The 20,065-nt window shown below is 39.1% G+C and overlaps 1 protein-coding gene and 1 long non-coding RNA gene across 8 annotated transcripts in view; one reads left to right on the plus strand and one right to left on the minus strand.

Annotated features, from left to right (window-relative positions):
- Positions 1–20,065, plus strand: part of DNM3 (dynamin 3) — a 172,849-nt gene that overhangs the window by 68,241 nt on the left and 84,543 nt on the right. The window lies entirely within an intron of this gene.
- On the minus strand, positions 3,092–14,472 carry LOC138113735 (uncharacterized). The gene is made up of 3 exons (XR_011152313.1): positions 14,429–14,472; positions 4,995–5,101; positions 3,092–3,179 (listed from the first exon to the last, which is right to left on the minus strand). It is a non-coding gene; the product is annotated as an uncharacterized lncRNA (long non-coding RNA).

Below are 20,065 nucleotides of genomic sequence, written 5' to 3' on the forward strand. Positions count from 1 at the left end.
ACATGCAGTGCAAGAAGATGTGTGTTTATCATGGCTTTGCTAATGCCTTCTTAGCAGTTGAGGCAAGATGTGTTCTAGAAACCTCTGAGCCATCGTGTTGGCCTGGTAGACATTTCTTAGTATTTGACAACATCCAACTGCCTAAACTGACTGCAGATACTAACCAGTAGTTTAGTAAAACATAAGTTCAGTCTTGTTATGTTCATAGTAGTTTCCTTTTCTCAAATTACTAAGCATTTTCAAATATCTATGTAACTTCCAGAAAAATGAAGCAAGTTACTGAGAGTTTGAGAGATGGAGTCATGAGAGAGACGATGGAGACCTTTTGAAGAGTTAAGTACCTTTCCTTGTGGATCATGTTAGACACAGGGGATGCTTTAAAAGTGTTAGTCATGACAAACACTTCCATTGATGCCTCTTGGCTCACACTCTTTAGAGATCAGAAAGTTCTTCCCTGTCCCTTCAAATGTTTGAAATCACAGCAATAACTTCACCTTTGCAGTACAGAACCCCAAAAGAAACAGTGTTCATTCTTTGAAGTCTGTGTTACTGCTTCAGTATGTTTTTCTGTGGGATATTTCATGACTCTTCTCTCCTTTCATGTTCTTGCAATGCTGATCTGTGCTCATCTGTGCTCTCACTGACAGCAGCCATCACTGCATATTGATCTGTTCCTTTTATGACAGCTTCATTCCAGGCCTTCCTTTTGCTGATGGAATGACTTTTCCTTGGATGTACAGAATTACCCCCTCTGCTGTCCAACTGAGTACTTCAACCTAAGAGAGCAAATATTTTATCCAAGCCTTTTATGTGTAACACTTAATCTCTTGAGGATCTGGTCTTGATTGAAAAACAAAACCTCCAAAACAGCCAACAACCCACCCACAGCTCTCTCTGGCTGCTTCCGTGGGTAACACCCAAGATCACCTTGCCCCTATCACTGCTCACATTTCACATCTCTGCAGTGGTTCCCTTTGTTACTTTTACATGTGATATATGAATCTCAGTATATTCTGAAGACTGCCTAAAGTTTGGGGATGAAGTGGACAGCTCTGCTCTCGATTCCCTAATGGACCTTCAAGGTGTGTTTATTAAATGTGTCTTTTCCTAAAGCCTTACAAAAGCATTTTTTGGTTGAGCACTGGACCAAAACATTGCCTTGTGTTGGGTTTTTTGTGGGAAATGTGGAAAATACAGAAGAAGCAGCAATTTTATGCATTTTAATGTTGCTTGGCATGTAATTCACAAACACTATTCAGGTAGAGTGAGACCTGAAAATGCATTTAAAAGGGTAAAATCAAGAGAAAGCGAGGAAAATGATGAGTATGTATGCTTGAGATGCCTAAGGATTCCTCTGAAACTCTGCAACCAAACTGGTTTCACAAGCCTGATGAAGCTGAGCTTCTTTACAGCTAGAAAAGTTTACATACCTGGTGTACGTATTAAAAAAAAAACAAAAAGACTTTGTAGTACCATATTATTTTCTAGTATTTTTCTTCTTCTCTATCCTTTTTCTGGACTACTTCAACAAGTGTTTTAATTGTTACTAGATTAACTTGTTTATCCCATAGGTTCCATCATTCCAGCTCTTGTGACATGCAGTGTGTTTCATCCATGTCAGATGGTTCCATTGAGGAGATCAGAAAACACCCTCGAGTCTTACAGCACTCCCCAGCCAGGCTGCAACCAAAGCACGTGGTGCAAATTTAGCTTTTTGCATTCTCTTCCAAACCTCAGTTTTCAATGACCTTAGCAAAGACAGAGTGTCAAACAGCTGTGTCATGTTCTAATGCACAGAGGAAGAAGGTTTTCAGATTTTATACCTTGTAGACCAAGACTGGCTAAGAAACTCTAGGGAAATGTACTGGGTTATCCCACAGCTTCCCTCCACAGGTGGATCTGTATATTTTTTGGCACTTAACAAAGGAAATATTTTACTGTAGACCTAACAGTAAAAATTAGTAAACTGAGAAGAATTATTGGGTATCTGAGAATCTTCTGAAGCAAATTCAGAGTTTGGAATGGTGAAAACTTGATAAAGCTGGGAAAAAGTAATTTGAAATAACTGTATGGAAATGGAAATAACCAATAGAAAGGTTTGTTCCCATAGAATTTAATGTAAATTTAATGTAAAGACTCTGGGGTAATGAATTTAATGTAAAGACTCTGGGGTTAGAAGTTGTTGTCCCAAACCTTGAATACTTGGGTTTTTTCAACACCCTGAGCTGGCTAGGTTTCAGGGTCAGCACTTAAGGATGTGAAGGTCTGAAGTGCCCGGTTAGTCTGGCACTGAGCTAATGGGAGATGCCAGTTCTGTTACATGATTTTAGAGCATGTGATGCTGTACAGATACCTTTCCATCTTAATTGGTGGGAAAAAAAGAAGTGCTTTCTTCTATATTCATATTTTTAATTTTTTTGTTAGTTTTCTACTGACTGCTTCTTTCCCCAGGTAACGCTTTTCATTTTCATATATGTAAATATAAGGAGGCACAGAATCAGCAGAACTTCCTTTTCTTCTTTTAACATGTCAAAGAATTCTCAGCTCACAAGTCTCCCTCAGAAATAGGCCTGCAAACCAGGTAACCCCTGTGCTCTGGATTTTTCTCAACAGGCACATTAGTGCTGAGCACCTTTTAAAGCAGAGGCTGTCTCTGTCAGGCAAGATGTGTTCATCCCATACTTGTGCACATTCTCTCAAAGGCAAGATATTGCCAGATATTATTTTGCTGGGTTTTGCTTAACTCAGTCTTTGCTTCTACCTTGCAACTATGCACAACTTTAGTGTCTTGTCTTTACAGGGATCAGTGCTGTGTGGTTCTGATGTGCTTAACAAGTAGTGCTTTTGGGAACATTTTTCTACACAAACATACCCTCCTACCTGGACTTTTACCTTGGGGAGGCAAAAGAGAAGGTGTTCCAGATTTCCTATTTTGTTTTTGCATCCCACTCATGCCTCACTTGAAGCCAATCTCTAAAAGGGATGAAATCCAAACGGTTTTTAACTCATAGAAACAACAAATGCATCTGACAAACAGCAGCTCATCATTCATTCTCATTCAGGGACATGGAAACCCCCAGAGAGTGGGGAAGAAGGAGCCTCCTGTTTTGCAAACCTCCTTTGGTGTCCGATAGAAACACGGCATCCTTGCCTTGATGTTTGGATGTCTCCAGGAGCTGCTGAGAATGCAAGAGGAAAAAAATTAGTTCAGGCTATAAGGAGTAGGAGGAAAAGATGAGTTTTATGTAAACAAAGTCAGAAAAACTTTGGAAATAATTGTTTAAATCATCTAGGAAAGCTGATGGAATGTCATAGTTATGGAGGCTTTTTGGCAGAAGTGGTATTTATTGGCTGGGTTTAGTTTAGCATGGAGAATATCAACTAAGTATAAAGTTGTTAGTGCTGGAAAACCCTGCTGCAAAGAGGCATAAAATGCAGCAAGCTGTGTGGTGCACACCAAACCTGGTATGCCTGAAAACAGCAGGTTCACACAGACACAGCCAGCATCATTTGAGTGTGCATATTTTATATATACTGATTTATTTCCTAGATCCAGGGGTACTTTCTAGGAATGATTTACCCTAACAAGATAGAGCCCAGACGGATTGCAGTGTTTTCATGCACAGAGTTGTCTCCTAACTCCTATGCTGACAAGATTCTGAAAGTGGACTTCAGACCTGGATTTGTGGAAGGGATTTCTTCATTGACTCTCTATGAAACATTGCATGGAGGAAAATGGAAACCATATGCAATTCACTACACAGATCTGTTTTTCATTTAAATCTTTTCCTGTATTATATTTTCTGCTAGTAGAGGAGAGAGAAACAAACTGCTAGATGAATAGTATGGAGCTTAAAATGAAAGGAGTGTGGTTTCCGTTTTTTTTTAAGTAAAGAAAAAATTTGATCAGCAGTATAATTTCGTGTAGGATTCTATATAGAAAGAAAATAATTTGTATATAATATGTTGGAACATCTGTTAATTTAAGTCTTAGTGAATTGAATTGATGTCATAGATCTGGGAGGGGGCTGAGTTAATAGAACTGTACCTACACTGAGTGTAGGCACCACAATGTAAAAGTCTTGATGAGCTCTGCACACAGAACGGAAATATGCAGTAGTGTCTGATACTGTTCAAAACATCCTTGAGCTGGTGTGGAGTTGTGGAAAATTTCACCATCTCTGAAAAATCAGTGGATTTACTCAGAGTCTCAGGGTAGATTTATTCAGAGTCTTGGGGTTTAGATTTTTTCACCTAGTTTTGAACAGAAGTTCAGTTTTTAGAAGTTCACTGAGACTCTTTAGTGCCGAGGTAGTCCCTTGTTTTTTTTGCACAGAGTCTGGGAAAAGCAGCGCTGCAGGACAAATAAAATAGAGTACAGCACTTTAAACAAAGCTGAGCTTTTTCATGTATTGGGTATGTTATACTTTGAGTTCAGTCTGTGAGTGAAGGACTTAACTGGCTTAAAAGGGAAGTTGTGAAGATCTTCTGCCTCTTGGACTTTTTGGAAGGTGTACAAAATGGAGCTCTTCCGTGATAATTACCAGGTGCTCAGCAATATGTATGTGCACGTGGTAAACACCTAGATTTGTCCAGGGATTTCAGGCTGTATTATCCGGCAGTGTAAACAGCATGGTAAGGAATCTTTATTTGGTCAGGGTAGTAGTGAAAAGTAACCAAAGGAGATGAATCCCTAGGTCCAGCTTTCTTAGATTTGCAAGGAGAACATCTAAATCTGCTTGAAAAATAACAACACTATGATAAAGGGATATTGCAGACAGTCAGGAGTGTTTCTGCATGCCCTGTCAGCCTCACAGATTAAAGAAGGCTGCAGGACAGTTTCAGTTGCTAGATGTCTTTAAAGAGACTTTCAGTGTTTTCATGTAACTATTACAACAATGCTAAAGCAGCTTCTGAGCAGTAGAAATGCACAGATCAAGTGACAGTACACACTTTAAATGGTGAAGAACTGCACAAAGAGGCACTGAGCTCACCAAAGCCATTGGAGGGCCTTTGAGAAAGCCTCAGTGGATTGCAGGCTGATGACGCTGCTGTCATGCAGTTGGTTGAAATCTGTCTTGATTCAGTTAACAGCAAAGACCTGAAGGCACATAAGGGCATAACCGAAAAGCAAGTCAGAAAAGCCACGAAATGTTTCTGCTGTTCTGTCAGTGTCGCACAACTCAAATGTTCTCTCAGAGTATTTGAATTCTGAGCAGGAAAAAACATTGAAATGTGATTCAATGGAATGTAATTCTGCATTCCTGCCTTCTGAACATCAAATACAGGAGAGAATTGTTTCTACTTCTTTTCAAAAAGGTGTTAATTATATATACCTGATTCCTGTACTGGCTCTTTTTTAAAATGCACAGAGATTTCTGTCCTGTGAGAGTAGCTACAGACTGATTTGGGGTTGGTGTGGTCAAAGCTTCATAGAAAACCTTGCATTGAGAGGGGGAAAAAAGGATACTTTAATTTATATAATAGTAAAGTGCCCAGTGGACAGGACATGTAATCATTGTATGCTTGTGTCTTATTGACAAAGCATGTAAGATCTTATTTTGATTACTACAGAATAATATGTAACAATATCTCACTCATCAAAATACTAAAGAACTCTAACAAAATGAATGTGAATGTAACCCTTATAAAATATGTTTGCCTTGTATAGTTCATTCCCTTTAAATGTTTTCTGCTTGTATCTTTAAACTGTAAGCACTTAAAAATATTGATTCCCTCTGTGTGCATCCAAATCTCCATATAAAGATGTAACCCTAAGTTATAGCATTTAGATACTGCTATAAGGAAAATATTTACCATTAATGTTTGGCTTGCACATTGTTTCACAGAATCTCTTTTTTTTTTTTTTCTTTTTCGTTTCTATTGGGTTCCTTAATTTTGGAGGGATGAGAAATATTTTGGTTTTCAGGTTGTATAAATCAAAATGCTGGTTTTATTCTGAAGTTTTCCAGTTAGCTAGGGAGAAGCATGTTTTTGAGTGGAAAACTTAGCTGTTTGAATGTATTTGAATTATCTGAAATTTCATTTATATGCTTTCCACCTGTTGAGAAATATATGTGGTGTTTTTTTAGCTTTCGTTCATAGTTCAAGCTCCTGTTTTGAAACTTCATATTTGGCATACTCTGAGGTATTGACAGGCAGTTGCCTTGACTAGGAAAAACAATCATGGGCATTTAAAAAAAAAAAAAATTGGTGGTGTCCTTCCTGTTTTCATTTTGAAGATCTATGAGACATTTGATTATGTAAAGTCAATATGTTGCTATTTTGGAGTCTGTTATGTTTAAATATACTGTGCATTCAATTCCAGAGCTGTTAGTGTTTTGTTCATTCATAGAAGGGCTGATAGAAAATTTCCTGTGCAAGAGGGCAAGTTTATGTAAATCTCCATGTAATGAGACTATTTCTATTCATGGCCACACTTCATTGTCTGTTTATTACACCATCAGCTTTCTTTTTCTAAAAACTGCACATCTCTTGTGATTGGAATAGAATCATAACATAGGAGCTGAAACAAGAGGTGATCAGTGACAGGAGAGAGAGATAGTAAAGTGTAAAGGCAATGTTTACTTGAAAAGGGGTGACCGTAACAGATGTTGGATGTGATGGATTACTCAGTCTGCTCATTAACTACAGTGCCACTCTGGTCCCAGCCACCACACAATCCCTTCAAATCAACTTGTTCTTACAACAAGCTGGAAAAATCAATGAAGAAATCTGATCTGATTGCAGATGATACTCCAAAGAGAGGCCTGTGTGAGGTCTGCATAAACCCCTGCTCCTGAGCTGAGACTACACCTGTGTCTATGTACAGTGCTTTGTATAATGAAGAAATTGGCAGGGGTTTGTTTTCGTTTGTTTGTTTTTTCACAAGTTGTTCATTTTTCATTATAGACTTGGAGATTTAAAGACACAATGATATAGATTCCATCCACAGGAGGGTATGCTGGAAAAGCATTAACTCAGGAAAGATAGAAGGGAAGGAAGCTCCATAATTCCTCAGTGTTGGGAACATTCTGAAGAATTAAATGTATTTTTTGATAAGATAAGCAGTATGATTGGAGTGAAGACTGAATCATGATTTTTGCGCTTGTCTTTGTCATAAACATGTATGACCTTGAGGAAATTATTTCTACTTTGGGTTCTTTCTCTTTTCTGTAAAGCCTTCAGAAGAACTTGTTACAGTGCAATGCAAGTGTTTGTCTGGAGCTCTGATAAAGTAGTAGCAAAAAACAGGTAGTAGAGAATGTTTGAAGTTAGGCAGAGACATTAGGGAATTATGCAATAGGAGATGGTTTGTGTGTAAATTTATTCTGTTCCACAAAATCTCCTGCAGCGTCCCCTTTATGATAACTCTCAGAAGTCCTGCATTTGAACAGCTAGAGGAGGAAAAAAAGAAAGTCTTTAATATATTGCCTCAGTCTTATGAGAAGAGGTTTACAGAGAGATCATGTTTGGATCCAGCCTGACTGGAATATTATCTGTCAGTTAGTGCTTCTGGATCCTTAACACCTGTAAAATTTGTCTAAGACTACTTTGAACTTCAATGCACTGGATTCAGTTTGGAACTTGAGTGGAGTCTCCTTTGCCATGTGCCTGAAGGCCATATTTTTCCATCTGTGTTTTCAAAACCACATCTCTTGTGTCATCTTTCAGTTTCTTGAACTGATACTATCACCATTTATCAATCTCTGACTTCAGAGACCTTCAATTCCTTCCCCCAGGGACTTCCCCTCTTCCACTATTGTATCTGCAAGCCATGATCTCCTAAGAATTGCCATCTAGAAGATTTAATAGTGCAATTCTTTCTGCACCCAGTCCCTTTGCTCCCCAGAACCATTCTAGTCCCACTTAGCCATTTAGCCATTAATGCATGAATACTCTGATGGAAATCTGGTTTTTATTTTCCTTTCATTCTTCTGTTGTTTTGTTGCTTTGCACTCAACTGGTCATATAGAAGGAAAAACTGTTAGATTGTGGCCAATCTGTCATAATATGTGACCTTTCTATACCACATGGAGTTGAGTTTGGAAAGAACATCCTCTAGAGAGGAACCTGTGGAAATCATGCCTGCATTATTCACCTGCTGCAGTCTAATTTCCCACAGGATTTTGGATAGAGGCTACATTTATCTTCACTACCAATCATAAATGTCAATATTTTAAAGTAATTATTAAATATGTCTGTTAAAGGCCAAAAAACTAATGGTAAATTCCTTTTACACAGGGTATGTGCATATAATTAAAGAAAAACATTCTCTAGAGCCAGGAAGTCAGAGGTGAGGCCTTATGTTACAGTATCAGAAGGTAACATCAGGGAGAGCTGTTAAATGTGTACCCAATTGATTCTGTGTAGAATCTGGTAATTTACACCATGCTCCACTCCTTACGTTTATGAAGGTGTTGGTGATTCATTCTTTTAATGTAGCTTTGCTATTATCAATGAATTTTGTTCTCTTGTATTGTGTATCATAGCACGCTTATCTAACTGAGCCTGTGGGGTTTGTTTTGGTGAGGTTGATCTTACTTCTTTTGCATAGGTCAATCCTAACTGTGTTTCATTTGTTTACCCCTACTTACCTTCCCCAAGATAATTTGTGACTTGGTTTGCAATGATAGTGATATACATGATTTGAGGCAATTAAAATTGTTCAGTATGTCTTGTGGAAGTAAATGTTATTGCAGTAGCCTCATCTTGTTAACATTTGCTAAATCTCCAGGTTCTTATTTCTGTGGACCTTGGGATGCATTTATGAAGAAAGGGAAAGTGGAGTCTATGTCAGTAAAGGAAAAATAGCAGAAAAGATCCTGAGCAAATACTATCACATGAAAGATTAGAGAAGTGGGGAGGACAACAATCTTGGGAAGAGAGAGTTGGAGAAGGGAGCAGGCTCTGTGGTGGAGATTTGTTTCATGTGAGCAGGTGGCACCACAAGCCTTAGAATATGTTGTTAGAACACCATAAGGAGCTTCAATAATATTGGCAGCCTCCCAGAAATCTTCATATGATGTTTGGAAGTTTAATGATAAAAATTTGACTTGGCAACAGCAGCCAAGCACTCCAAGGGTTTGTGGTGCAAATGCAGGTGTCAGACACTGAAAGAGCATCCAAAGGTTGAAGTAGGTGTGCTTGAAGACTTGTTAGCTGGTTAAGAAATGAAGGCATTGGTATTTAGTTAACCCTTCAGTCACAGCTAGGTGACTGCTTAGGAATGAACATTAGTTCTGTCTTCTGCTGTGTGGAAACACAGATCATTAAAATTGGCACTTTGTGTCTATTATACCTGAATATGTTCACCTTGACCTGGTTTCAGCCGGTGAAAGGACATTGTCTGAACACTCCCACTAGGCAATGAGAGGTTAGTCTTAAGAGCTCTTTCTGTATATTCATTACTTGCTATTTGAACTAGTTTGCTAATATTGTTCTGAACGATATTAATTTTGGAACCAAGTTGTTTCTCTAATGTGCAGGAAAAATCCTGCTTTGCTGTCCTGTAATTGTCTCTTATAACTTTTGAAAATGAATGACCCTGTTCGTACCTTTCAGTGGAGACATTATGTATTGAGGGCATTGCTAAAGCATGGCTATGTACATTAACAGAAACCTCTCCTTGCTTTCATACTGCTTTTGTAATAAAGTCACATTTCACTGGAAAAGGCTGCAATCTGCTTTCCATCTCCATTAAGACTCATTGTAAGCCATGCTATGAAAATTCCTGAATGAATGGCAAAATTGGAGACCTGCTTACTTGTTTCCAATAGAAATGAGAAACCAGATTTAGCTGAAGTGTTTATTCTGTCTAGTGAAAATCTTGAATTTGCTAAGGATATTTCCTTCAGAACTTTGTGTCAGTTTCTTCCCAATGTCAAAGGGAAAGTTTAAGAATTCTTTCAAGCCTTGGACAGCACGGAAAGCAACCAGAAAAGGAGATAGAGAGTCAGGGAGATACTACACCTCTGCTTGTAATCTTCTTAGTGATGACTATTTGGGGGCTAGACTTTTACTGTTTTCTAATGGCCACTACCCTATTTGCTCATACAGTTATGAGAGAGTAAACTACAAACAGTAGTTTGCAAAGTTCTGTTTGCTTCCGCCCAGTAAAAAATACCCCAGTGGTTAAAGGAGGTGAGTGAGCCAGATTTAGCTGAGTACCAGAAACTGCAGGATGTATGCGACTTTAGGAAGTGTGGCAGAGATCCCTGGCTGAATTGGCATGGAGTTTTCCTCCATGAGCTCTCAAAGTAGAACCAATGAGACCTGATTATATGGGATCCTTCAATACTATTTTTATGGTTGTTTTTTTGAAACAGAACCAGCTTAATAAACAGTGCTTTTGGACAACTGCTTGGGAGCTGTGGAGTAGAAGTATCATATGTGTATTTATCCAGTGCCACCTGCTGAGCCAGCAGCTGCAGTGTGCACTGGGTCTCTTCCATCATAGCCATTGATGCTCTGATAGTCTAACTCGGGTATAAAGGCTACTTTATATTGCCTTGGAAGATATGATTCCAGAAATTTTTAAGTGCTACTTTCTGTTTTTCTTGCAAGTTGTGCTGGGTAAGATTTGTACCCTTGCCTGCAGCTCAGAGCTGCTGCTTTACTAGAACAGCTCATGGTCTCTGGTAGCTTTAAAGGGAAACTGGGGCTTATTTTATGTGTTACTATTTTCCTTGTATTTTTTGTAAGAGTGCAATTAAAATGCTATTTACTATAGGTTGCCCTCCAACCCCCACCCCCACCCTTCTTAATTGTTTACTTGGAGCTCAGAGAGCACAGTTCATTGTTAGGAAGAAAGAGAATAATTCAGACAACTTGGTCAATCAGTCTGCAGCTTGTTTTAATTTTTACACTGCCTCTATTGTGTGGAAAATATGACTTTTATAAGCATGATAGTGCATCCATGAAATGAGAGTTTTTGCAAATGTTACATCCATAAAATGAGTAGGTTTCAAAAATTGATTCTGTACTCTTAGACGATACTGTCATTTTGAGTTGTTGCAGTGTTTTTAGATATACACTGTACAAGTATTACAACCAGAAATCTACATGAAAGGAACATTGTTTGCAAAGTCAAGTACTCAGAAGCTAGGAAATAGTAGATTTATGGTTGTTTGTACAAATGTAATTCTCTCCTCTTGTATGTGCTTTCTGCACAGTAAATGAGGCAGGAGTCCTAGAGAAAAACAGTGCACAATCACGTAATCAGATACTTAATCACAACATGTACACACATGGAGCAGAATGGAGGTTGTATGTGCAACCATAAATCTGACATTCCCTGACTCTCACGTGCTTGATGTTGAAAGAATTTCATTTAATTTTTAACATTGGCTGGCTTGGGATATGATTTCCTAACTTTAAGAAGGAAGGAAGACTAAAAGAGTTTATTCAACTGTTAACGTTGGATGCAACTCTACTGGTGGAGGTTCAGGGTGAGGGGCTGAACTTCACAGCTGATCCTATTCTCAAGTGATCCTATTCCCACAGTGAGAGCTGTGGGAGCACTGCAGTGCTGGGGAGATGAGCTATGTATGCCCCAGCCCTATGTAATAAACTTACTGTAACCACTCTCTGCCTTTTCAACCTTCACCCTTCAGCATTGCCAGAGGAGTTGTAAGGATTAGCAGTGGTGGCTGGCAGGTCGAGGAAATTGTCTCAGTGCTGTGGCAATTCTTTGTCAGATTCAGATATTGTGGGCACGACAAATGCCCAACTCAAGATGTTTTCCTTCTTCATGAACAAAAGTGAGGCAGAATTTCATGGGTTGGAGAAATTGTAAAATCTCCTGGCTTGAAGACTTGTTTTGGGTTTGTTTTTTTTTCCCCCTGCTCTGTCTTATCAAGAGCTACAGATTTGAGAGATCTTCAAAGATTAATCCACAAGATGGATTAACAATGGGAAATGTGAGGGAGTTAAAAAAATTTAGATTAGTATCATCTGCTGAATTTGAAATGGCAGTGTACCCAGATTGACTCTCTCACAGTTCATCAATATTTTTGGAAAAGACTAGGTGGTTGTAAGAAGGTTAAATTTATCTTCTGTAAAAATCCCATCAAATCTGATGGACAATTGTTGAAAAATATAACAGCCATCTTGCACAAAACCAGCCAAACCAAAACAACCTATAACTGTCCAGCTATTCCTGCCAGCACTGAGCTGCTTTAGGGTAAGTGGGCACAGTTCATCTCCCTTGTCACCCTGCCTTGACTGCTACATCACAACCAAGAATTGCCGGTGCTCTTGGACGCCAAGTGGGATTTGTGCATCCAGCACTGTATTTGGGTCACAAAGCTTGCAGTCAAGTGAGTAGATTCTTGGCCTTCGACCCCTGGCTTTTTAATACCTCACCTCAGTTGTGTAGCTCTCATGTGGAACTGCACTGATCAGAAGTGTAATGTGAAACTGATTTTGCAAAACAATAAATTGCAGTGAGCTTGAGGAAACAGCTGGTTTTGGTTAGTAAATTGCACATAAAATACAGAACATCAGTAAATGGAAGTTTTGGCCCCAGGAGAGGAGAAGCAATGTTTAGCCCCCTCGCTTTCCCTGTGCTGGTAATTGGTTTGAGCTCACTTGCTTTTGGCCCCAAAGGGGGCTGTTCCAGCAGCCTGAATAGCCAGAGCATTGCAGAAGCTCAGTCACAACCTTCATGTCTGCCTTTGCTGGAGATTGTAAATAGCAAGTTACAGCAGCAAGGAGTCAGAGCTTGACACGGGAATACCTCTGACAGGGGCGTTTCCCAAGTTGCTGGATTAGCCAACTCTGTAGACCGTGGTGGCGGCCAGAGTGGCATAATCTGCTGGGTTAGCTGGACCCCAGGTTTAAAATGCTTCTGTTCTTGCAATGGCTTATGATTTGCAAAGACAAATAAATCACACCAAGAAAAAGTAAAAACTATCCCAAAAACCCACAACCAAACAAATCCTAAAATAATAATAATAATAATAATAATAATAATAATAATAATAATAATAATAATAATAATAAATAAAAAAATCCTTCTTTTGCAGTTAACACTGAGTAACTAAGTATTTATGAGGTTCACACTAACTACAGCAATAAAATGTAGTTGATATTGAATTAATCTTACCAATTTGATGCATGTGGTAAGGATGATGGTTGCTTCAATCCTTACTGTACCAAAGATGTATAAATTTAAATTGTGTTTTGTGAACTGGAGCTCTCTTTAATGTTGACTTCTAGCTGTGTTGCAGCTAAACCCGTGCCCAGATCCAAGACTGCAGACGCTCACACACAATTAATCTCACAAATTTATGAATGCCAGAGCATGGAGTAAAATGAAAACAACTGGAGGAATGTATAAGAGGAATAATTGGACTGTATCCAGATGTGCATGTGTAAAACATCACTGATTGACTCCTCCCCCATATCCTGCCTGAAGAAAGGAATTTTTTTCAAAAATAAACTGGGGTTATTTGAAAGAAGTTGTGGTGTCTGAATGAAATCTAATAGGCAGGATTAGTGGTAATTAGGTACATTCTTTGCTCCTTGGTTTTTTGGTTTGGTTTGGTTTTTTCCAACTCTTTTAGTATCACTGAATTTAGCAGATTCTTTGCAGTTTCAGTGTTACAGCTGGAGCTTTTGCCTTGCCGATTTGAACTGCAGGATAGTAGTGGAGAATCACAAGGATTGCATGTGTGTGTGTTATGCATTGAAAACTTCATGAGCACTACCAGGCATTTGTAAGTTCTGTATCAGGATATTTTTGTGGTGAAGGTTGGTTAAGAGGCAGAGGGACACTTGAAAGTTTTTATACAGAGAGAATTTACTTAACAGAAAGGGAAAATAAAAAAAGAAGTGGCCCTTCCTTGTGTTGTATTTGCAGATTGGAGTGGAAAGGAAGGTGGTAAACATGCTGTTACCCAGAATTGGTTAAATATCAGGCTCTCGGTTCAGGAGAACTCGCAGCGTATGCAGTCAGGGCCAGCGTCTTCCCTCTGCCACCGCTGTCCGCTCTCAGACAGACCCGCGTTACAACAGGCATGGGAAGACAAGAAAAGGAGAAGGGAAAGGGAAAAGAAGGAGAAAAGCCTAGACTGGAGAAAAGACAGCTTTTGCTTTACTGCTTTGTTGATTTAAAAAGAAATAGATAAATCTGTCATTTCCCTAATTATTTTGATGCGCTTTTTATATTCTTCCTCTTCAATAAATCCCATTACCCACCTTTAAACACTTGTGTGCTGAGAAAGCACACAACTTTTCCTAGACATTTTGTAACACTTATTTTTCTCTCCAAATTAAAGTAGCAGAAACTTTGGCTGAGTTTCACAAAACATCCTCACCGGCTTGCTCTACTGTCTTATGTTTACTTTGGTTCTGTACCCAAGTAGGTTGAGAAAAAAGAAAGAAATAGCACTGAATCTTCTTAAAAACTGCAGTTGATACTTACTGTGGGGAAGGCTCGTAATGTTCTGATTCTTTTTCTAGTCCTTGCTCACACAGCACTGTCCCTGAAGCCAAGGACATGAAAATAAAAAAATTCTTTGGGGTTTGGACCACGAGACTGTAGCCACCTCCCTCCACTAAAGCCTTTATCACAGAAGGACTCTGTGCTGGTTTCTTTTCACAAAATCTTGTTTTGGATTTCACCCTTTATTTTAGCTCTGCTTAAAATGGGGTTGAAGCAATATTACAATTTGGCTCCTGTTGAAGGGATGGGTTAGAACTTAGTATTTCTCTGCTTCAAGAAGTTAGACTTTTTTCCCTCCTCTAATGGAAAAGGACGTGCTAAACTGTCCAGGCAAGCTCGTATTGTTGCCAGGGATGCAATACTCTTGCACGTACAGTGAATGAGCGCAGAGGCACAATACTGTTTCTACACCAGGTATAAAAGTGCCAGGCATGAATCTGATTTAATAGAATATGTGAATATGTTTTTGAACTTAGTGTCACAATGTTTCCACTAGAATACAGTCAAAGATTTTTTTGAAAAATAGTCATAGTCCTTGGATAAAGAGCTCCAGAGGTTCATCTGAAAATGCTTTATAGTTGGAAAGACTCTTTAAAAAAAAGTAAATTTCAGAGTTGCCACAGCTCGTCATGTTGCTTCACTGAAGCTGCAGCAGCTGTCGAGGTGAGATGGAGTTGCCTTGGAAACAGCACATATTGTATAACAGTACCACACCACCATCAAACCAGTGAGGTGAGAAGTAGTTTAAAAGCATTACTAAATTTTTATGGTACGTCTGCTACATTTTCAACCTTGTGGTTGGCTGAGTTTACTCAGTGTAGCCTTCCTGGAGCCCAGAAAGCTCAGCTGCTGAATTCTGTTCAGTGAAGAAAAGGGAGGGGGGAATCCCCAATTTGTGTTCATTTTTTTTCTTTAAATGCTGGAGTTAAGCTGTCTCTGTATAACTGTTCTTTTAAATTATGCTTATACTCACAAGGCAGTTAATGCTTTACCTAAACTCATTTTTCTCTCTTTTTTTATACCTTCTATTCCAAGGAAGAGTGAGCTTTTTTCACTGTTTTTATAATGAAAGCAGGAGATATTTAGAAAAATCTGTTAAAACTTAGCAGGGAAAGCCCCCAAAGATGAAATAGGTCTGGGTCTGTGGTTGCAATACAAATACGGGCATTCAGATGGTGATGTCTTTTGTGATGACACACAGGTACTGTGCTTTCTTTCCAGTTTGTTGTTTTCCAGTCCTTTGTGCTTCCCACAGCTGTTTTCTTCATACCATTTATAATCACTTCCCACCACACTTATTCGCTAATACCCCTCCTTGTATATCATGGATTCAACCAGAGAACTTCAGATCTATTATTTTATGAGACCAGTGGCCTCCAAAAGATTCTTCAGGCTCTTTTCTGAATTTATTTACTAACAAAATATATGTCTTGGTGGAAAGATTGGTCATGTAAATTTTTCACCTACCTTCACCATTATTGCACTTCTTGGTTAATTTTAATTCGGATCACCTTGTGTCTTTTTTGGGTGGTCATATTTAATGGCATTAATTAGAAACCAGACAAAACCAGGGGGTAGGTTATTTCATGCTTTTAAAGTTAAATCTGAAAAGAAAACAAAAAACCCCTTGAACAAAAACATGGTATGAACCTTAAGCTGAGGGGGAAAATGCAGCGAGAGGAGCAAGTGTTGTGAAAACCCTGTAAATCACAACCACCTGGTTAGAGTAGTGAGTCCCATGTAAATTAAAGAAGAACTGACTTCAGTTGCAATGTTCAAAAAATGAACCTACAAGACGCTGCCCAAAGCTCTAGTTAATAATTATTGCAAACAGCTTGGAGCCAGCCCAAACTGTACAGGCCTGTTGGATCCTCTCAGGGGTTCATGCATACCACAGTGATTATTGCATGCTTTTCCAAGCTCCATTGTGTGTTCTTGCTCGTGGGATGCGGTGCCTCTAGCGTTGAGCTGTGGAACTCTGTGACAGAGCTGTCCCAGCAGGTATGGTCACGTTTCTGATTCTTGTGAATTCTTGGTCTGTGGGAGCTGGTTTGAAGTGTGCTGGACAGACCTGAGAGAAATGGTTTCTTGTGCCTGGGAGCTGATGGAGCTACAGAATATATTGTAGAAGTTATTCATAGCATACCTAAGTGTTGCTGGAGTTGCTGCTGCTGAGTTCTTCAGAATCAGAGGATATTCTAAAGCATCTCTCCTGCTCAGCCATATTTCAGGCACCCGTGCTGATAACCTAATTAAAATTCAGGGCTCACTAACCTGGGTGTAGCCCCTTGGAAACAGATCTGTCCTTCTTCCAGTTCCATATTCAGTGCAGAGTTGCCATGTGCAGAATGATACTCTGCTGACAAAGGGCAATTTAAAGCAGGGCTTCCTGCATTGAGTTCTCCCGTGTCCTTAGCACAGGTGTTGCTGTATTCACTCTGCCAGTGGTGGTCAGTCTAGCAAAGGATCTTTGATATCTGTGGATTTTGAAGACGAGGAAGAAGAAACTGAAGTAATAGTGATGAGGGAGGAATTTTTCCTTTCAATACCCTTTAAATCCTATTAAACTATCTAGTCTGAGCACTACTCTGTTACTAGCCCATGGAGTTTGTTGTGCAGTTGCACAGCTTTACGCTTCATACTTATTTTGAGTGGAGTTGCATGGAGGCAAATCTTAAAAACCAGTTATCAGTTTGTAAATAATCTTCATTTCCCTAATGTGGCATGGCTTTGCAGCCTTTGAAGTAGGGTCTAGCTACAACATCAGAGGAGCGTGTATGTTACTGGAACACTGCCAGATGGCCTCCAGACTATTAGTCATGGGGACAAGGATTGTCAGCCCTTGGGCAAGAAATGTTACAAGTGTTTTTACAGTGCCAGTCTGGAATATTCCCTAGATGTTCCCACAGTGCAGGTGATGGTAACAGTCCTGTTATCAGTTTTTAGTTTAGCAGTAGATTGACAGAATCTGCATTTCTCAGACCTGCCCATCTTTTTCTGCTCCCATTGCATCACAGACCCACATCTTTGAATGTATATTTTTACCAGTATTCAGAATATGACTGAGTTCTGCTGAGCTATCTCTATTGATTAACCACAAGTAAGAAACTTAATAACTGTAGCATGTTTTTGGCTGAAACATTTTGTTAATTGCTTATGTTAGTTAGTTGCTTGGGTGAGTGAGCTGGCCTATCAAATCTTCCAGTGGTTTTAAACTTCATTTTTGAAAGGTATTTTCTATTAGCTGAGACAACCAACTTATTGTCTTGGCAATCAGAGTACGACATATACACTGGAGCAAAAACTATTAGGAAGAGGATCAGAAAACTGGTTAGTATGTCAGGCTGGTAGTTGTCATGATCATTTCTGTGTTCTGCTCAGAAGATTTGTTTTTTTCCCCCCTGTACATTTTTGAAGGTACTTTTATCCCGGTCTGTAGAAAAAAGGCATTGATTTGTTGATAACATGCCATTGGGGAATTGTATGGTGGTTGTGCTCCATTGTTCCTCTTTTCCATTCATTTGGAGATTATCTTAAGGATTGGATCCTTAAAGGAATGGTATTTGAATTCATTCTGTGTCTCTTTACAATGGCAAATGAGAGAGACTGATACTTGAACACACTAATTTTGGAAGAGTTACCGTAACGCTTTCTTTTGCCTTGATATCCTTTCTCTGCTGGTACGGAAGGGACAGACCAGCATCTGCCCGTGCCGTAGATAGAGTTGTTGAATTTTGTACTGAATTTTTGTTTGTATTTCAAGTCTTGCTGTCTGTCTGTGCCCATGGTTGCCATCACTGTGGAAAGTAACATCCCCTCTTCTTGTGGAATATTACGCTGAATAGCTCAGTGGATTTTGTCCTGATGGTCACCTTGGCATATCTAATTGGAGAGGAATGAGAATAGTCCTGAAGCCTCATGTCTCTGAAACTTGATGCCATTTGCAGCAGGAATAGCAAAAACACTCTGAATGTCCTCACTGAAGCTCCCATAGGTCCAGCTGGGAAAAGTCAGGCAGGTAGTGAATGCACAGCCTGTAACTCTGGTAATGCTGGTCTGGTATCTACCTCAGAACACACATGGGGTTGAAGCACTCTGTGTGCCCTGTGCTTGGAGACTGGTGCAGGTGTGTGTGCAGTCTGTCTGCAAGATCTTTGACTTGGCTACCTGGCTTCTGGGAATCTTGAATAAGTGACCATGGCCCTTCTTTTCTAGTTAGGAAAGGTTACCATGGGGTAAACAAGTATTTCAGGCATTGTTGTCATATAGCGGCTTAGCTGGAACACATCTATTTTACTGACTGCGAGAATGTGGGGCCTCAGCAAGATTAACCCACTGAAATAGGCATAGAAAGAAATCATTTAAGAATGAGGTGATGTACCCTTGTTTTCTGTTAAAGTGAAATTTGTTATTCTTCCCATTCATGGAGTCACTTAAAAAGTGGGAGAGACTGGAGATGGTATGAGGATGGTAAAAAGCATCAGTGTAAAAGATGGCAGTCACTCCAGTCTGAAAATAAGGGTTGTATAAATAGGAATGTTTTAATTTCATTAATGTGGGATTAATCACTGCAGATGAGACAGGCTACAGGACTGGGTACAGTATCTCTTCTGTTATTTGTTTTTATATAACTTCTAGTCAATCTTAGGCTATTGATAAAGGTCATGAAAATGGACTGTAACTGATTGGTGTGAGTAGCTTTTATGTGACCTGTCATCTGTTATAAGAGATATCCCACATGCTAATGCATGTTTCTAAGCATATCTACTGTGCTATCTGTTTATCTAAATTTTTTTCTTTTCATTTCCCACTTTTGCAATGCCCTTTTAATTTTATTTCCTGGCTAACAAGTGAGAAGTAAACTCAGGGTAGTGGTTTAAACATTTTTCAAGAAAGAATAATCTTGTAACTAAAACATAAGATGAAAAGTTAAAAGCTATTATTGGGTTTCTGATTCTACTGTTTATCTTGTTGTTAAACTCACTGTAAAGAGATACTGTCAACACAAAATCAGACTTCAGTCTGCAATTTTCTTATCTGTTAGATATAAACAAAACTTTGCCATAATGAAAAAGCTAAGAAAAGAAAAATCTCCAGTTTTGACATTGTGTATATGACAGCATTTCGAAAAGTAGCAATTCCTGTCCTGAATCAGATCAGTGTGTTTGTCAAAGCAGTAAATGCCAGATGCTCAAGAGGAACTAAATCTAATAGAGTGCTGCAGCCCCCACAGCAGACGACTGGGCAGCATTTGGCTCCCTCCCTGTCTTTATGAAACTATTTTCCTTGCATGGGTTCCTTCTTCCTTTTCTAATGCAGCTGGGAACATCCATAGGAAAGGATTTCTTGAATCACACTGAATTCTTAGTCTCAAGGATGCTTGGCAACACTGCAGGCCATAGCTTAAGTATGTGCTTTGTTTAAAGAAACTTCTGTTTATCAGCTTTCACAGAGGAAATGCAACTGTCAGTGACTCGTTAGATTTCATCTTCTGTTTATATTGGAGAAAACAATATTCACAAACATAGAAAATTAATGTTAAAGCTACAGAAAGGTGGGTGTGTAGAGGAACAGGTAGACCTTACACTACTGAATACAGTATTGGTTTTGTTTGTT

This window comes from Aphelocoma coerulescens, chromosome 8 (genome assembly GCF_041296385.1).
Source record: "Aphelocoma coerulescens isolate FSJ_1873_10779 chromosome 8, UR_Acoe_1.0, whole genome shotgun sequence".
Lineage (NCBI taxonomy): Eukaryota > Metazoa > Chordata > Aves > Passeriformes > Corvidae > Aphelocoma > Aphelocoma coerulescens.